We start from the raw sequence: 17,738 nt of genomic DNA on the forward strand, positions 1-17,738 counted from the left end.
CTATTACCAATCATTATTACTAGTACTTAACTGTCTTGGTTGCCTTTCTCACAAAAGCATTCCCAAGGCAACTTACAGAAATATAGACTGTATAAGCTATACTGAGTCTAAAAACCAAACAATGAAACAGCGATAAATCCATATAATATGAAAAGCAGACACCCAATAAGCAGTAACGAAATTAAACTAGATCAGCAAGCGTTTCTGACTCCCAACTATTTAGCAATGGCAGCATCAGAAGTGCTTCCCACCCACACAGATAGGCTGTCAGAATCCTTGATTTGCAGTAACTTGAGTTGTATATTTTTATGTAGGTCAGCCAAGCATATGATTTGTGGGACAAAGCAACAGGCTCCTTCCTTGTCCACCATCTTGCACTTTGCTTCAGTTGGTGGACTTCAGTGTTCTAATGAAAAGAAAGAAAATCTCGGTCCACTAAAGTCACACTCATGCCACACATTTTAAAGCACTATTGTACCACCTTAAACGGACACAGCTCCCCCTCTCAAGAATTCTGGAAACTGCAGTTTGCTAAGGGTTCTGAGACTTGTTAGGAGACCCCCTATTCCCCTCCCAGAGTTACAGTTCTCACAGTGGTTTAACCGCCACAAAGAACTCTGGGAAACATAGCTCTCGGAGGGAACTACAGTTCCCAGAATTCCAAGGGGGAAGCTTTAAACAAGTGTTTAAAGTGGTACCACAGTGCTTTAAATGTGTACACATTTTCAGGGCCGCAATTTTGCACAGCACCCCCAAACACGTGTTTTTTTGAGGGGAAATCACAGCACAAAACCAGGCGAGATCATGGCAACCAAAATGGCCACCATTCTCTCGCAAGGAAAAACATGAAGATGGCACCCCAGAAGATGGTGTCCCGGTTTTTGCCTTCGATGTGTTGGAGGGTATGGAACGCCCATGCCTTCGTTGCCTTGGTGGGCATCTTGCTAATGTTATACTACACCATTGTCACAATAAAGTAACCTGAAGCTGACTGATTTATTTTTTTCCTGCCCATGAACAAAGCCTGACTATGACGGTAGAAATTAAGTTTGTCCCGTTTTCTTTGAGGCAAACAACAATCACCCCGCACTGCCCAACCTTGTTCTATTCAGTGGAAGACCTTGGGGAATGTGGATTCAAATTAATTACCACCCTTCCTTTTGTCTGGGTTATTAATGTTTGGGGGATTTTGAGAGATGCTTGTCAAATGTAAACGAACTTCTGGCAGTGGACCCTCCACTTATCTCGATGGTTCATCTGTTCCTCTGAAGTGTTAACCAAGTCTGGCTATGTCAAGACTTTGAATCTTGTGTCGGAAATTAACTGGGAGAATCCTATTTACCTGACATCAACATATTAATTGAATTTTAGCTCCTGAGGAAATTAATTTTACTAACTACTTGAGCATGGGAATGAGGTCACCATTGGCCCAGGAAACCAGAGGATTTATGAGGTCACCCACCTCCCCTCCCAAACCTTCGCTGCTTTTTTTTTTTTTTAAAGGCTATGATGAGACCAGACAGGAGGATCCTGGGAAATTAGTGCTTGCACTTGGGAGGATGGCATTTTGTGCTGTCCTCGCCCCCCCCCCCTCTTTTTTGGCTTCAAGATGTAAAATTTGGATTCCTGCATAACAATACTGCTACTTAGTGACCTAAAACCTGGAACTGTAGAATTTGCAACTTCTGGTAACTATCCCTTCCAGCAAATCTGCCAGACAAACAATAAGAAGATCTGCCTGCACCTTCTTTTTAGCCTGCTTTTGTTAATTATTAAGTTCTTATAAAATCTGTGCCTTGCTCTTTATTTTTTTAATTCTCTCTCTCTCTCTCTCTCAAAGGATGCACTGAAAACCTGCTGCTTGCTTACATCGTCTCCTTTTCAGTGGGTTTGGTTTTACTCTACCTCTCTAGGTATGGTGGCCATGTGTCCTGTTTTACAGAAAGCAGTCCTCTATTTGAAGGGAGTCCTCTGGCTACCTGGGCCAAATGTAATTAAAAGATAAAGAACCTTGGCTGGAAACATCTTTTAATGCTCAGGTGAGTATCATGACAGAGGAGAAAAGCCTTTTTCTATCCACTTTCTCCACACCACACATCATTGTATGCACCTCTGTCATGCCTCATCTTACTTTCCTTTTCTCTATACCAGGGTTTCCCAAACTTGGGCCTCCAAGTTGTTGCACCACAACTCCCATCATCCCTAGCTAGCAGGACCAGTGGTCCGGGATGATGGGAACTGTAGTTCAGAAACAGCTAGAGGCCCAAGTTTGGGAACCCCTGCTCTAAGCTAAGCTTCCCTCATGGAGGAGTAGCTCCATCATTTTTGATCATTTTTGGTTGCCCTTTTCTCATCCTTTTCTGGTTCTACAATATCTTTTTTTTTAGGTGAGGCAACCTGAACAAGTACAGTGGTACCTCGGGTTACATACGCTTCAGGTTACATATGCTTCAGGTTACAGACTCCGCTAACCCAGAAATAGTACCTCAGGTTAAGAACTTTGCTTCAGGTTGAGAACAGAAATTGTGCTCCGGTGGCGTGGCAGCAGCGGGAGGCCCCATTAGCTAAAATGGTGCTTCAGGTTAAGAACAGTTTCAGGTTAAGAACGGACCTCCGGAACGAATTAAGTACTTAAACCGAGGTACCACTGTACACCATGTTCCAAAAGTGTTTGCGCCAAAGATTTTCATAATGGCATTATGATATCATCAGTTTTATTTTCAGTCCTTTTCCTAATAAACCCTAACATGGAATTCACACTTTTCCACAGCTGCCACACATTCTGGGTCAACATCCTTATCAAGCTATCCAATACGACCCCAAGATCTCATTCCTAGTCAGTCCTCCTCAGGTCAGATCCTATTAGCATATATGTGAAATCCAGGCTCATTCGCCCCAAAGTGTACACTAGGTTTGCCAATGTACTGCTCATTCACCCACTTCAGAGAGATCGTTTTGGAGCTCCTCACACAATCCTTTCCTCCTCCTTCTTTTAAAACAACTTAAAATAATTCAGTACCCTCAGCAACACTACTTTACTGCGCATACCTAAACTCTAGATGATTTATGATTAAGTTTAAAAGCACAAGTCCCAGTAGTGATCCTTGATGGAGGACACTTTTTAGAACATTCCACTGGGACAGTTGTCCATTTATTCCTAGTCCCTGCTTGCTGTTCCTTAACCAGTAACTGATCCACAAGACAACCTGTCCTCTCTGTTCTATGCCAAGCTTATTCTTTCATGAGGTACTTTATCAAAAGCTTTTCGTAGGTCAACTTGATCACGCTTGGTGACGTGCGGAGAGACTGCAATTTTCTAACTTTCCTTCTTCGCCTTTTCAAAATAGCTAGCTTTGGGGAGCCCTTTCCACATCAACCCACCTGCTGTGAAACTCTTTTAAGTTCTGCAGCAGATTCTGGGGATTGTTCTAGAGGTTTTAAACACTATTCTCAGAGGGCCTCAACCCGTCAGGCCTCAGCACAGCACTGATTTAACAAAGTGCGTGCCCTAAGCATTCTCAACACTTCCTTGCAGCTGTGCATGGTAGGAAAAGATCAGTGGTTGGGCATAAGCTTTTTTTCAAGGAGGTTCATCAATGGTAACCAATCTTGTAACTGGAGAACCCCTGATAAGTGCCAGAGAAATCCCAGGATTCCCTGTGAAACAATCTGAAAAACCACTGCTTCAGGAGATATGCCAAGGATCGATGCCATGACTTTAGGTATGCAACTCATGCTACACGACCCAGTGTGCCAGCACTGATGTGCACCCAGTTTACCACAGTACTTCACTGGTCCTAAATGACCAGCTTTCTAAGGCAGGGGGGAGAGAAGTTACGGCACTGTGAAAAGTAAGGCAAGCAAAAAACACCAAGGTTTTTTAAAAATCAAGTCAGTTTTTTCTAGAGAGAGAGAGAAGAATCAGTAACGCCATTTAAAAAAAAAAACTGACAGCTTTTAAAAATAACTGTGACGCCACATAAAAGTGCAGTGTGCAGGATTTAAATAAACAGTAATGGCTTGCTAACAAAACAGTGTGCATGTGTCTAATTATTTAAAAACCTGGTTGCACAACAGCAAATCTTGCATTTTGCCTTGACTCTAGCAGAGGAGAGAATTCTGTGGTCTTGGTTTCTTTTTTCTTTTTTTAAAAAAGAAGAAGACGACAACGGAGAAGGAGAAGGAGAAGCAATCCAAATCCACGCCAGGCATGGGCTAGCCTGGCCACCCAGGATTCTCTTTTCATATATCTGATAGATGTGTTTTGACAAGTTATATTAAGTACAAAGCAGGCCACCAGAGCAGCATGTGGAGTTGATATAGACAGAGACAGAGAGGCAAATAGCAGTATGAGGCATGCTTTTGCAGGCGCTGTTTGCCATAACGAAATAAGCCCTTCTCCCATCCTTCTCCCCCCCCTTCCTCCACTTTCCGTCATATTACCACATTTCTGCAAATATAATAAAGCAAAATAGGTCCTGACAGCTTTCGAAAGGATCAGTTTTAGCCAGGATTTGCAGCTTCTGTAGGCCTTCTCTCTCCTTAAACAATAAAGCAAGAAACCCCCCCAAACAAGCCAGGGTGTGTTATTTCTGCAGTTGCCCGTCTTAACTTACCTTTTTTAAAAAAAGACTGATGAATTGGTGTAACGCCTGCCCGCCACACACACACACACCTTGGGCCATGCATCCATATCAAGGTGGATTTCCTATCGCCTGTTCCTAATCTGCAGGGAAATAATAATGCTAAAACTTCATAAGTTGGGAGGTGGGGAGTGGAGGAAAGGCAGGGCGAAAAATACAATCTGGCACATAACACCTGAGCTGATTTACCCTTCTCTTTTCCAGCCAACGCAAGGAGCAGGTCCCCACCATCCTCCAGAGCACTTCTAAACAAGTTTTGGCAATGCTAGAAAACAAACATTCCTTTTACAACATCTTTGGATGCACTTCCAAGATGCAAAAAAACCAATTAATCAGGAGTCTCCAGGAGACTCCGCTCGAAATGTGGGCCGCTTCTCTGACACCGATCCCTGCTTTGATGTGGATAGAGGAAGAATGTGAGCGAAAACCCTGAAAACGAGGGAGGGGTGGGGAGAGAAAAAGAAGTCGTGGGTTTCAATAATTTATTTGTTTGGAAGACGGAGGGAGTGGAAGGTTAGCAGTAAGTACATCACTAATCGCTCTCCATCCCCTCGCAACAGTGAGCCCATTTACCTCCCTGCTTCCCTTTGCTCTTTCTTTGCAGAAACCAATATTAGGTTTCTCTCTCTCTCTCTCTCTCTCTCTCTCTCTCTCTCTCTGTTTTCAAGGCTGTCATCTTGCCAACTCCCCTTTGCAAAGTGGAAGAGGGTTAAAGGACGTCAAGCTTTGCATAAGGCGGTTATTTTTAATAATTTACTGCAAACATCGGTTCGTGGTTCGGCGTATAGGCCCTGCCTCAAATGTCGTTTTATTTAACCTCGGTTCATTTTAAATCTTACTTTCTCTCTCTCTGTGTGTGTGTATGTGCTTCTGCTTCAGGTCAAGAGGGTATATTTGAAGCGTTAGCTAATCATTACCATCGCATTCTCAAGACGTGATATGATCACCCTAATAACTGATTAGAGGGAAGCTAAGTTTGCTTGTGGCCTGGGCAATTCATTCCCAACCACAAACTTCGTCCTTTTGCCGGATTGTTATGTGCAGGGAAACATCTTGATAGTGTAATCTATCTTCCTTGCAAATTTACATCAAAGGGCAGCATGCTGCATGTTGCTCCTTAAAAACAGGCTACACAGGAGACGCCGTACAAGCATCTGCTTTGTCTGAAAAGGCGTATTGTTAAATATGAAGTTAGACTGTTTGGGGGAAGAAGGAAACACAGCAACCACCTTCCTTAAACAGACAGAGAACAAACAAACAAAAGAAAGGGTATATCTTTGGCAAGGAGGTATTATAAATAAAACTATAAAAAGTCCCATGTATCTTTTTCTTAAAAAAAGAAGAAGAATGACTATACTGTAACAGGCTGAGCTGGTGACAGGAATATTTTGCTGTCCAATCGAAGGCCTCTTCAATGATCAATAAACTGATAAAAGGAGAACAGGATCATTGAGGCAAATTTGCTTCTAAAATAATTTGCAAACCTCTTGCCCATAAAAGTATCCAGGCTGTAAACAAAATATATAACAAACACATTACAAGCGTTATTTTTATTTTTATTTTTTAAACTGATTCTGGAACATTGTATATAAAATTCCTTCCGTATATACAGTATCAGCTACTGGCAAAACTAGGAGCAACTGGGTTAACAAAAGCCTGAGGATAAAGAAAGTTCTTCTGTAAGCATTTACCTTACTCTGGTGAGATGTACTTCTCTTCATAGCAATTATTCCCCTATCTGTATCTATGCATATAAATTAGTAGATGCAAATTTTATGAAAATCTGTGTTTGCTATTATCCCTTCTTTTCTGAGTGATGCATAAGTGACCATCCTAGCTATAACCAGTGCTAGGTATAGTGGTCAGAGTATCAGACCTGGGGAACAAAGGTTTGCAATCCCTACTCGGCCATGAAGCTCATTGGGTGACCTTGGGCCAGGAATAGGGGGGTAGCTTGGGCTCAGTTCCTATTTCAATGTGAAACTATGGGTTCCCTATTTCCCAGAGCAACATGTGAAGCAAAATACAGCTACCCTTCACTTCCCTGGATTTTGTGATGCAGTTCTCCGATCACAAAATGAATTCCCAAATGTGTATATTAGGGGAAAGTATGTATGAAAATGTGAAGACACCATACACAAAATGCATTATATTACAGCAAATTGCTTATAAAAATGTGTACATTAGGCAACTTTTCTTACAAAAAAATGTGAATATTCTGAGAATATTCCCATTGTGAACCACCCTGAGAATCAAGGTTTGAAAGGCAGTATAGTACCATTTAAAACAAATAGAAAACAAAACACATGAATGCACATGTTTTGATTTTTTTTAAATGAAATGTTGTCTGGAAAGTTTTAAAACTGACACACACAAAAAGTAGTAGCATGTGTTTTTCTCTCACACAACTTTGAGCAAATAGGAATTCCTGTACCTGCTGCCTAGCTTGAAACTAAACGTCTCTCTCTCCCACCACCCCTCCCACATATTGTTGTAATATCAAATAATGGTTATATTCGCCAACAACCAAGGTCAAGCCCATTTTTTGGAAAAGCAAGCAAATCCCTGTTTCTGTTGTTAAGGAAATAGTTGTTTACACACACACACACACACACACACACACACACCCTATCCCAGTTATATATATATTTGGTAAGTGACTGTCTAGCATAATCATCCCTGGGCCCTTTTTCTTTTTGTCATGGTCTTTTGTGGTGAGACTGGGAATAATGATCTTGTCTTGCTTCCTGTGAGTAGATCTATTTTGGCAAGGCTCCTTAGTTGACAGGTATGTCATGCTCTTGCCTCATGGCTTTGCAGCCAGCTCTACTAAAGTCTGTGGGAATAATTCAACTCTCATAAGTGTGTCAGGTGATAAGTGTACAGGACTTGATTTGCCCTAGTCAGTCAGAAAACCAGTCTCACACTCAGTGACTCTGCTCTATCTGACCATCGGTTCTTAAGGCACTTTGGGCAAAGGATTAAGGCCAGTGGCACAGATCTAGCCTTCCAAACAGATTCATATCTTCCCCAAGAAGACATTGATGTGCCCAGAAGCTCTTTGCATTGCTTTGGAAAGCTTTGCCCACCCATGGAACTCCAGTTCCTCAAACGCACAGTAAGGACACTGTACTAATTGTAACAATTAACAGCCCAAAGCACCATTTCTATCAAGTTGACACTGACACAGATGTGAACTTGTCCAGCTCCAGTTGCTCTTAAAATGCTCCTGGACACTGCTAAGCTGGGAAATGTTCTTTTCATTGCCCTGCAAAGAGTGTCAAACACTGGCATCCGACTCCTGCATGTCAGTTGCGAGAGACAACGTGGACATTTTGCTGAAGCCTTCCCAGAGCTGCCCTCCACAATCCCTTTTGTCTATTCAGTGGTTGAGTGAAAGCCTCAACAAATCTGGTCCATTGCCAAGTTGGGTCACTTCTTTACTTTGTTGTTGTTTAGTCGTTTAGTCGTGTCTGACTCTTCGTGACCCCTTGGACCAGAGCACTCCAGGCACTCCTGTCTTCCACTGCCTCCCGCAGTTTAGTCAAACTCATGCTAGTAGCTTCGAGAACACTGTCCAACCGTCTCGTCCTCTGTCGTCCCCTTCTCCTTGTGCCCTCCATCTTTCCCAACATAAGGTTTTTTTCCAGGGAGTCTTCTCTTCTCATGAGGTGGCCAAAGTATTGGAGCCTCAGCTTCAGGACCTGTCCTTCCAGTGAGCACTCAGGGCTGATTTCCTTCAGAATGGATAGGTTTGATCTTCTTGCAGTCCATGGGACTCTCAAGAGTCTCCTCCAGCATTTCTTCACTACAAAATTACAAAACACACACAGGGCCCTTCCTCGCTTTCCCATCAGCAAAAACTATTGTCCATGCCCTGGTCATAAAGATCACACCTTGACCACTACAGTCTTTTTCTCTCAAATGTTATGTTGTCCAACCACTCACACCAATCCAGCACTCTGCTGCCAAAACCATTCACTTCTCTCGTGGCCCTAATCACGGTGCTCCCCTCCTTAGAATCACAGAATCTTAGTGTTGGAAGGTACCCAAGGATCATGTAGTCCAACCCCCTTAAAACTCTTCTCTCGCTTCCTGCCCACTCACAGATCCTGCACAAGCTTCGTGACCTCATCTCCTGTCAGGGACTGGGCAGATGGGGAGGAGTGGTGGAGACCTCCACCTCAAGAGAGGTCCGGGCAGGAGGAAGATCATGACAGTATGAACCCAGATTCGTGGTGGTGGCAAACAGGACACACTTCAGAAGAGGAAGCAAAGACATGGGAAATAATGGAGGATGAGGAACAGGAGCAAGCTAGCAGATGCTCTAGAGCAGTGGTTCTCAACCTGTGGGTCCCTAGATGTTGTTGGACTACAACTCCCATCATCCCTAGAGCTCAGGGATGATGGGAGTTGTAGTCCAACAACATCTGGGGACCCACAGGTTGAGAACCGCTGCCCTAGAGACTCAAAACACTGCACCATCTGCACTATTCATTTAAGGCAGTGTTATACCACTTTAAGAGTCATGGCTTCCAACAAATAATCTCGTGTAATCTTTTAAAGGGTGCTTAGAGTTGTTAGGAGACCCCCATTCTCTTCACAGAGTTACCACTCTTAGAGTGGTTTAACAGCCTCTGTCTCTTCCCAGGGAACTCTGGGAATGGTTCCCAGGATTCTTTGGGGGAAGCTGTGGGTGTTTAAATTGATATCTTATATTTTTAGCCTGTGAACAGCCCTGAGATTTTATTATTACTTGTTGTTAGCCACTCCGAGCCCAGCTTTGGCCGGGGAGGGTGGGATACAAATAAAATTTTATTATTATTATTATTATTACTATTACTATATAAATTTAAATGAGAATAATAAATAAATAAATAAATAAATAATGCTTTAAATATATAGTGCAGATGGGGACTTGGGGCCACACAAAGCCTCACAGCAATGGGTACCATGGGAATCAGGAACACCAATTGATTTCAGATGAGGATCACTCACCTGCACTCTGGGTTTTTACTTCAGACCACTGCTTGGCTTGTCTCCCCACGCCCCACCTCCAGATTTCTTTGCAAAGCCTGGAAAAAATATCAGTGTGATATGCGTGAGCTCCGTGTGTGAACTGCAATATTAAACACACACACACACACACACACAGCACCACACTTTTACAAAACATTCACCTCATGAAATGAATTACTTGACTAATGAGGCAAGATGTATACCAGAGCATGGGGGGTGGATAACAAAGTTTTAATGCATTTTTTTATTAATAGGAGTTCTTATTTAGGTATTAGAACTTCTTAAAACTTCTTAAAAGTAAGAAACATATAGGTGTCAATTAGCTGATTTTCAGTTACAAACATTAGCAAAAAGGACCCTGTCACTTTCCACCTGACCTAGATCTTTTTATAATTATTATCTTATCACTAAACACTCAGCTGCAAATCGGATTTTTTCCCCTACCAATGACATAAACATCAGCGTATTTAATTGCATCCCTTAAAAGTAAATTAAAACTTTTTTTTTTAAAAAAAAAAGCCGAACTACATATATTACTGACCTTGACAAATGAAGGAAAGCAATAATAATAAAAAAGTGCTAATGACCTTCTGCTTATAAACAGGGAAAGAGAGTTCAGGAAATGCATAAGTTAATTGGTAATTACTGTAATGTGATCCAGAAATAAAACACAGCCTGGCTATCTTCTACAAAAGTTCCTCTAAAAAGCCACCGAGTTGTTCAGGTTAAATTACTGGTACATTGTGCCCTGTGGCAGCAGACACTAACCTCTGCCAAACTGAAAAGTTGTTCTATACATTTCAGACAATAACATGGTAAAAGACTGAACTGTACCACTTCAGACTTTAGAGGGGTGGGTGTTTCTGCATATTTCTCTCTCTCTTTTTTGTAAATAATTTTTATTCATTTTCCAATAAAAAACATTCATATTAATAGCAAATCAAACCAAATCTTGCCACATTAAAAAAAACCAATATAAAGTCCAAATTATAATTATAATTTTCCAGGAATATTTCCCATGTTCTGAACTTCAAGAGATTATGTTCCTGTTTCTGCATATTTCTCAAGGGTATGGAGGGGACCCCTATAGAGCTACAATTCCTGGGAAAAGGGTCTGATTGTTAAACCACACTGAGCATAGCAGTTTTGTGAGGGGAATAGGGGTCTCCTAACAGTTCTCAATGCCCTTAACAAACTACATCTCCCAGGGTTCTTTGAGGTAAGCCAGGACTGTTTAAAGTGGGACGATGCAGCTTTAGATGTTGAGCTATATTTCTCCATAACATCTGAATCAGGAGAGGCTGCACTGTTCCTGGGCGATTGCCTGGATGCAGTGGTGAAATGGATGAGGGGGGAAATAGCAATAACAATAACAATAGCAATAACAATAACAAAAATTTATTATTATACCCCGCCATCTGGCTGGGTTTCCCCAGCCACCCTGGGTGGCTTCCAACCGAATATAAAAAACAATACAGCGTCAGACATTAAAAACTTCCCTAAACAGGGGCATCTTCAGTTGTCTTTTAAAAGTAAAATAGTTGTTTATTGCCTTGACATCTGCTGGGAAGGCGTTACACAGGGCAGGTGCCACTACCGAGCAGGCCCTCTGCCTGGTTCCCTGTAACTTGGCTTCTTGCAGCGAGGGAACCGCCAGAAGGCCCTCGGTGCTGGACCTCGGTGTCCGGGCAGAATGATGGGGGTGGAGACGCTCCTTCAGGTATACAGGACCGAGGCCATTTAGGGCTTTAAAGGTCAGGACCAACACTTTGAATTGTGCTCGGAAATGTACTGGCAGCCAATGAAGGAAATAAGCTGATCTTGATTCCTGTGGTTGGGTAGCTCCCATGTCCAAGAAATTAGTTGCCTACCCTGGGTGAGAGTTACATTCCCACGGAAGGAGCAGGTTCACAGTTTGGGGTTGCCCCTAAGGAAGGGAGCAGGGAGAGGCTAGAAAAGTTCTGTTTGTGCCTGCTATTGTAATGTCTCCCAAAAAGAGGAGCTGTTGAGACAGACTCCCAGAAAGAGGAACTGCTTAGGAAAGGACTCGCGTACTGCTTGTTTGCAAAATTGTGCAATCTCGCTCTGCACATGCTCTTGTACCCGTGTCTGGAAGTTGTTTGTGACCCACTATAAAAGTGAGCCCCAAATAGCAATCAGGGCTCAGCCTTTGAGAATGATCTCGCTGGTGCCAGCTGCAGCTTAATAAAGCAGATTTCCTCAAAGAACCCGGTGCCTGTCGTTATTGACTGGGGAAATCCTGCAACAGATCCAGCTGTGTCACTGGAGACTCAGGTAGCCTCAGTGGCTACAAATGCCTTTTACCAACTGCAGGTGCTTTGACAGCTCCGGCCATTCCTGGACCAGGACATCCTTGCTACCATCGTCCATGTGTTGTCTACTTCAAGACAGGATTACTGCAACGTGTCTTATGTGCCTCTTCCCTTGTGCTTGATCTGGAAGCTGCAATTAGTGCAGAATGCCACAGCACCATTGCTAACAGGAGTGAGGCCTTGTCAGCATATAACACCTGGGCTCAGATAGCCACACTGGTTGCCGATTTGCTACTGGGCCAAGTGTTACTATCCTATGAGGTTGCCTTACCCCACACGTGCCCCCTTGACTGCTTCAGTTGGTGGAATTGGCACTGCCACATAATGCATGTTTGGCATTTGTGAGAATTTGATCATCTAGTGTTGCAGCACCTGCACTTCGGAACTCCCAGCATCAGTCAGCTGATTAGCATTAAAAGCACACCTTCAAAAGAGATTGCCGTAACAGCCATTATTGTATTTTAGTGTTTTGTTGGAAGCCGCCCAGAGTGGCTGGGGAAACCCAGCCAGATGGGCGGGGTATAAATAATAAATAATAAATAATAAATAATAATATTTATTATTATTATTATTATTATTATTATTATTATTATTATTATTAACTGATGGGCTGTTACAGCTACCTCTGTTAAACTGAATGTTTTATGTAGTTTTTATGTAGTTTTATGTAGTTTTTCAATTTCATTGTCCTGCATGGGACAACGACAATAAAGATATCGTATATCGTATCATATATCGTACTTTGACAGGTGTCAATCAGCTGATGGCATTCAGGTGATTGGCAGGTTGGGTACACCTCAAAGGCCTTTCTCCACATGTTCCCATCAGGTGAGGTATGGGTGCTGAGGATGGGGATGTTCATTGGTAGCACAACATTTCTGGAATGTTCTCTTTAGAGATGCTGCCAGAATCATATCTTAATGTCATGCTGGCACTTGGTATAGATTTCCCTTCTCCCTGAGCCTTTTAATTTGTTTTAGCTTCATAAGAACTTTTTTAAAAAACAAGAAAGGCCCATCTTGTCCAGCATCTTGCCTTTGGGAAGCCTACAAACAGGACCTGAGTGCGATGCCATCCCCCAAATCTGACTCCAATGCTTGTCATTGTTTTAGTATGTTTTTGTATTCCTTGACTAGGAAAGCTGCCCAGGTAGTCTGTCGAAAGCTGAGATCTAAATATCCAGATAAATAAATAAAATGCAGCGGTTGTCTGAAATCAACAAGGGAGGGGGGAATGCAGACGGAAAACCTTGGGTTCATTGTGCTCTGGAATAAACATGGCTGTGTGGTGGCTGAACTGAGGGATACCAGCTTGAATAAAATATTGGGGGGTCAGGTAAGCCCCACCCCACATAATCGATCACAAGACATGGTGCACGCTCACCATTTGAATGGCAATGTCCATTAACTTGGGGGGCGGCCTTCTCAAATACTTTTTTGGGGGGGCAAAGGGACCTCTGCCCCTAGGAGTTGGGTCTTATGGCTGAACCCTAGTATGAAATATCTGACAAAAGGCACCCAAAAATTGTCCTTACTTCTCTATGCCTCTCCCACTCTGCAAAATAATTTATATCCATGAAAGTGAGTGTGGGGAGGGGGAATCATTGTTACGATACAATGGAGGGAAAGCTCTTTACATGTTCAGAAAATGCTTCTGATCAGAAGGGTCCGTCTTAGTCATCCTTTGAAAGCCCAGTGTATGGGAGCTCTGGGGCTGGCCATGCAATCTGAATGGCAGCAAGCAGCACAATGTGTTATGAAGTTATAATCAGGTTGGATCGTGCTAATCTGGGTTATGGCTTGACTATGCAAGGCCTTTTGAATAAAATCATTTCTTTATTAATGAGATTCAGCCAAATCTGCCAGATAAAAAAAACAACAAAAAACCCCATACACTTTAAAAGATGTCCCTTTGCTGCTATTCAAATGAATGGGGGAAAACAGTGGGTGTTTTAAAAGCTGTCTTCCTGGCTATATCAAGATAGATCTCATTAGTGAAGGGAATGATTTCACTGGGAGAAGAAAGCTTCTACAATAAGAAAACATAACCTGCTGTAGATGAGCAAAATCCAAGTCAATTAGTGTAAGAGAGGGAAAGAAAGCAGCGCCTTCAAATATATTGCCTCTTTATGCCCATTCATTTGAATAACACCCAAAAAGGGGAACATAGTTTTTCATAATATTCCTTCCTTTTCAAAGTTGAATTGGACTTGATCTCATTAATATAGAGATGCTTTTACTTAAAAGAACTTCCAGTGTTGATCTACTGTTCAACCTTGATTAACTGAATCAAACACGATTTGGGTGGGAAGAAAGGGAGGCAGCATGTACTGTAGCATTATACCCATCTCTAAAGCATTACATCTGACTTTAGAAGAAAAGTGCGCATGAGATTGTAGAATAGATGCTGCCACATCTTTTATTGAAGGATGTGCCTTTCTTGATAAATGTTTGGAAAGCCCATCAGATGTGATCCCCTGTGAACAACTGATAGGACACCAATGTGAGTTGCCAGGGGATGGGGAGGGAGAAGGTTTCATAACACCTTATATTTAAAAAGAGCTCAGTCCTTACACTGCTTCTGTGTTGGAAATTTCGAAGCAAAATTTTGGGGAAAGGGAATTTCTCACTGACCTTGCCACAATTGTTACATTGCACGTGAAAATCTGCAACTCAGGGCCTGAATTTTATTTGGGTTTTTCAGTACTGGACATGTAAGTTTTGGTTTGTGGCTTTTCAGTTTGGGTGGTCGATTCAGCTCTCAGGTTTTCATTAAAAGGAAAAACAATGGGAATGTTGCATGTTTCTGCCCTGTTCGTGGAGGATAAAACTATTGATGGCTATCAATTCTGATGGCTGTGTTCCACCTTCACGGTTGGAGGTGGTATATTTCTGAATATAAGTTGCTGGATGATGATGGTGGTGATATAAACCTCTGCTTTAAAACCTCCAGTGAAGGAAAGTCCACCACTTTCGGAGGGAGCCCATTCCACTGTCAAACAGCTCTTAATATCAGAAAGTTCTTCCTTATATTTAGTTGGAATCTGCTTTCTTGTAACTTGAATCCATTGGTTTGGGTCTTTACCCTCCAGAGAAAGAGAAAACATGCTTTGCTTCATCTTCCATGGGACAGCCCTTTAGATATTTGAAGATGGCTATCATATTTCCTCTCAGTCTCTTCTTATCCAGGCTAAACATACCCAACTCCCTCAACCATTCCTCATACGGCTTGGTTGCCAGACCCTTGATCGTCTTGGTCACCCTCCTCTGTACATGTTCCAGCTTATCAATATCCTTCTTAAACTGTGGCACCCAGAACTGGACACAATACTCCAGGTGTGGTTGGACCAAGGCAAAACAGAGTGATACCATGACTTCCCTTGATGATGCAGCCTAGAATAGCATTGCCTATTTTTGCTGCTGCATCACATTGTTGACTCATGTTAAGCTTGTGGTTCACCAAGATTCCTAGATCCTTTTCACATGTATTACTAGTAAACCAGGTGTCCCCCATCTTCTATTTGAGCATCTGGTTCTTCCTGCCTAAGTGCAGAACCTTACATTTGTACCTATTGAAATTCATTTTGTTAGTTTGGGCCCAGTTCTCCAATCTGTTAAGGATGCTATAGCTGCGTCCTAAATTACAGATCCTGCATTGATCAGGAGGTTGGTAGGTGACCTCCAAAGTCCATTCCTACCCTGTGATTCTTTGCATGCGGAAAGTCCCAGGTTCAATATCCAGCCTGTGAGGTCAAAAATAATCTTAGGTTGCAAGGCTGGGAAGGACTGCTGCCTGAAGTCATGGAAAGCCACTTCTAGCTAGAGTAGTTTCCTTAATCTACCTGGGTACTGTATATAAAGGGTTCCCAATGACCAATGACAAACCTAGACAGCATCTTAAAAAGCAGAGACATCACCTTGCCAACAAAGGTCTGTATAGTTAAAGCTATGGTTTTCCCAGTAGTGATGTATGGAAGTGAGAGCTGGACCATAAAGAAGGCTGATCGCCGAAGAATTGATGCTTTTGAATTATGGTGCTGGAGGAGACTCTTGAGAGTCCCATGGACTGCAAGAAGATCAAACCTATCCATTCTGAAGGAAATCAGCCCTGAGTGCTCACTGGAAGGACAGATCCTGAAGCTGAGACTCCAATACTTTGGCCACCTCATGAGAAGAGAAGACTCCCTGGAAAAGACCCTGATGTTGGGAAAGAAGGAGGGCACAAGGAGAAGAGGACGAGATGGTTGGACAGTGTTCTCGAAGCTACCAGCATGAGTTTGACCAAACTGCGGGAGGCAGTAGAAGACAGAAGTGCCTGGCGTGCTCTGGTCCATGGGGTCACAAAGAGTCGGACACGACTAAACGACTAAACAACAACAACAGTGACCAATATTGCTTCCAAATCCTGCAGAAAATAGGAACGGCAGGACCCCAACTCCAGCCAGAGCAGCTATTTTGGTTTAATATGACACATATTTCCCCCAGAGTTTGAGTTCTTTTCTTCTTCGTTTTTATTTTTTCTCCCTTTTTAAAGAGAAGGCCCATTAAGCAGAAGCATTATAGTCAGCTGCAGGTACTTATCCATGTTGCAAACGCAAATCTGGATGGGAATGGAAATTGTGATTTAAATAGCTCCACATTAATTTAAATCTCAGTATGACTACACACACCTGTGCACAATGACAACTTTCGCAAAGTCTTAACCCTCTCAGGGGTCACAAGGATCTTTCCAGTTATTGCAGACTCTTAGCTATGGGAAACAAGTCATCGATCACATAGTCTGCAGGTCAGCCTTTGGGGTAAAAAATAAAATATATAGGGATGGGGCTTGGGGGGGGGAAGCAACCTTTCCTGGTAAACAATGCCGCTCCCCTCCTTTCTTCACATGCTTAAAATAATTGCTGTTCAGTAGATGACGGAACGCAATTTAAATTTAGTAGGAGCTAATTTCATACGAAGAAAAGCATTTTTCCAGCAGGTAATTCCCCCCCCCCCCCTTCAGATTAGAGAAGAATGTCAAATCTGTTGGCAGATCCAGAATTCCGACATAGTTGCATGCAAATTTTTCACTAATGGCAATGTTTAATAATAATAATAATAATAAATTTTATTTATATCCCGCCCTCCCCAGCCGAAGCTGGGCTCAGGGCGGCTAACAACAATAAAACAATACAAAAGTACAACACAAACAACGCTCTAAAATCATTCATTATAAAATTAATTAAGTTCAAGCCACTGGCCACTATTGGGCCAGAGCTCCGCGAAGATTGCCGAGGGAGGGAGTCAGGCTGTGCCCTGGCCAAAGGCCTGGCGGAACAGCTCTGTCTTGCAGGCCCTGCGGAAAGATGTCAAGTCCTGCAGGGCCCTAGTCTCTTGTGACAGAGTGTTCCACCAGGTCGGAGCCACAGCCGAAAAAGCCCTGGCTCTAGTTGAGGCCAGCCTAACTTCTCTGTGGCCTGGGACCTTCAAGATATTTTTATTTGAAGACCGTAAGTTTCTCTGTGGGGCATACCAGGAGAGGCGGTCCCGTAGGTACGAGGGTCCAAGGCCGTATAGGGCTTTAAAGGTTAAAACCAGCACCTTAAACCTGATCCTGTACTCCACCGGGAGCCAGTGCAGTTGATATAGCACCGGATGAATGTGATCTCGTAGCGAAGACCCCGTAAGGAGTCTCGCTGCAGCATTCTGCACCCGCTGGAGTTTCTGGGTCAGTCTTAAGGGCAGCCCCACGTAGAAATATATAT

Source organism: Podarcis filfolensis (assembly GCF_964270895.1).
Source record: "Podarcis filfolensis genome assembly, chromosome: 1".
Classification (NCBI taxonomy): Eukaryota; Metazoa; Chordata; class Lepidosauria; order Squamata; family Lacertidae; genus Podarcis; species Podarcis filfolensis.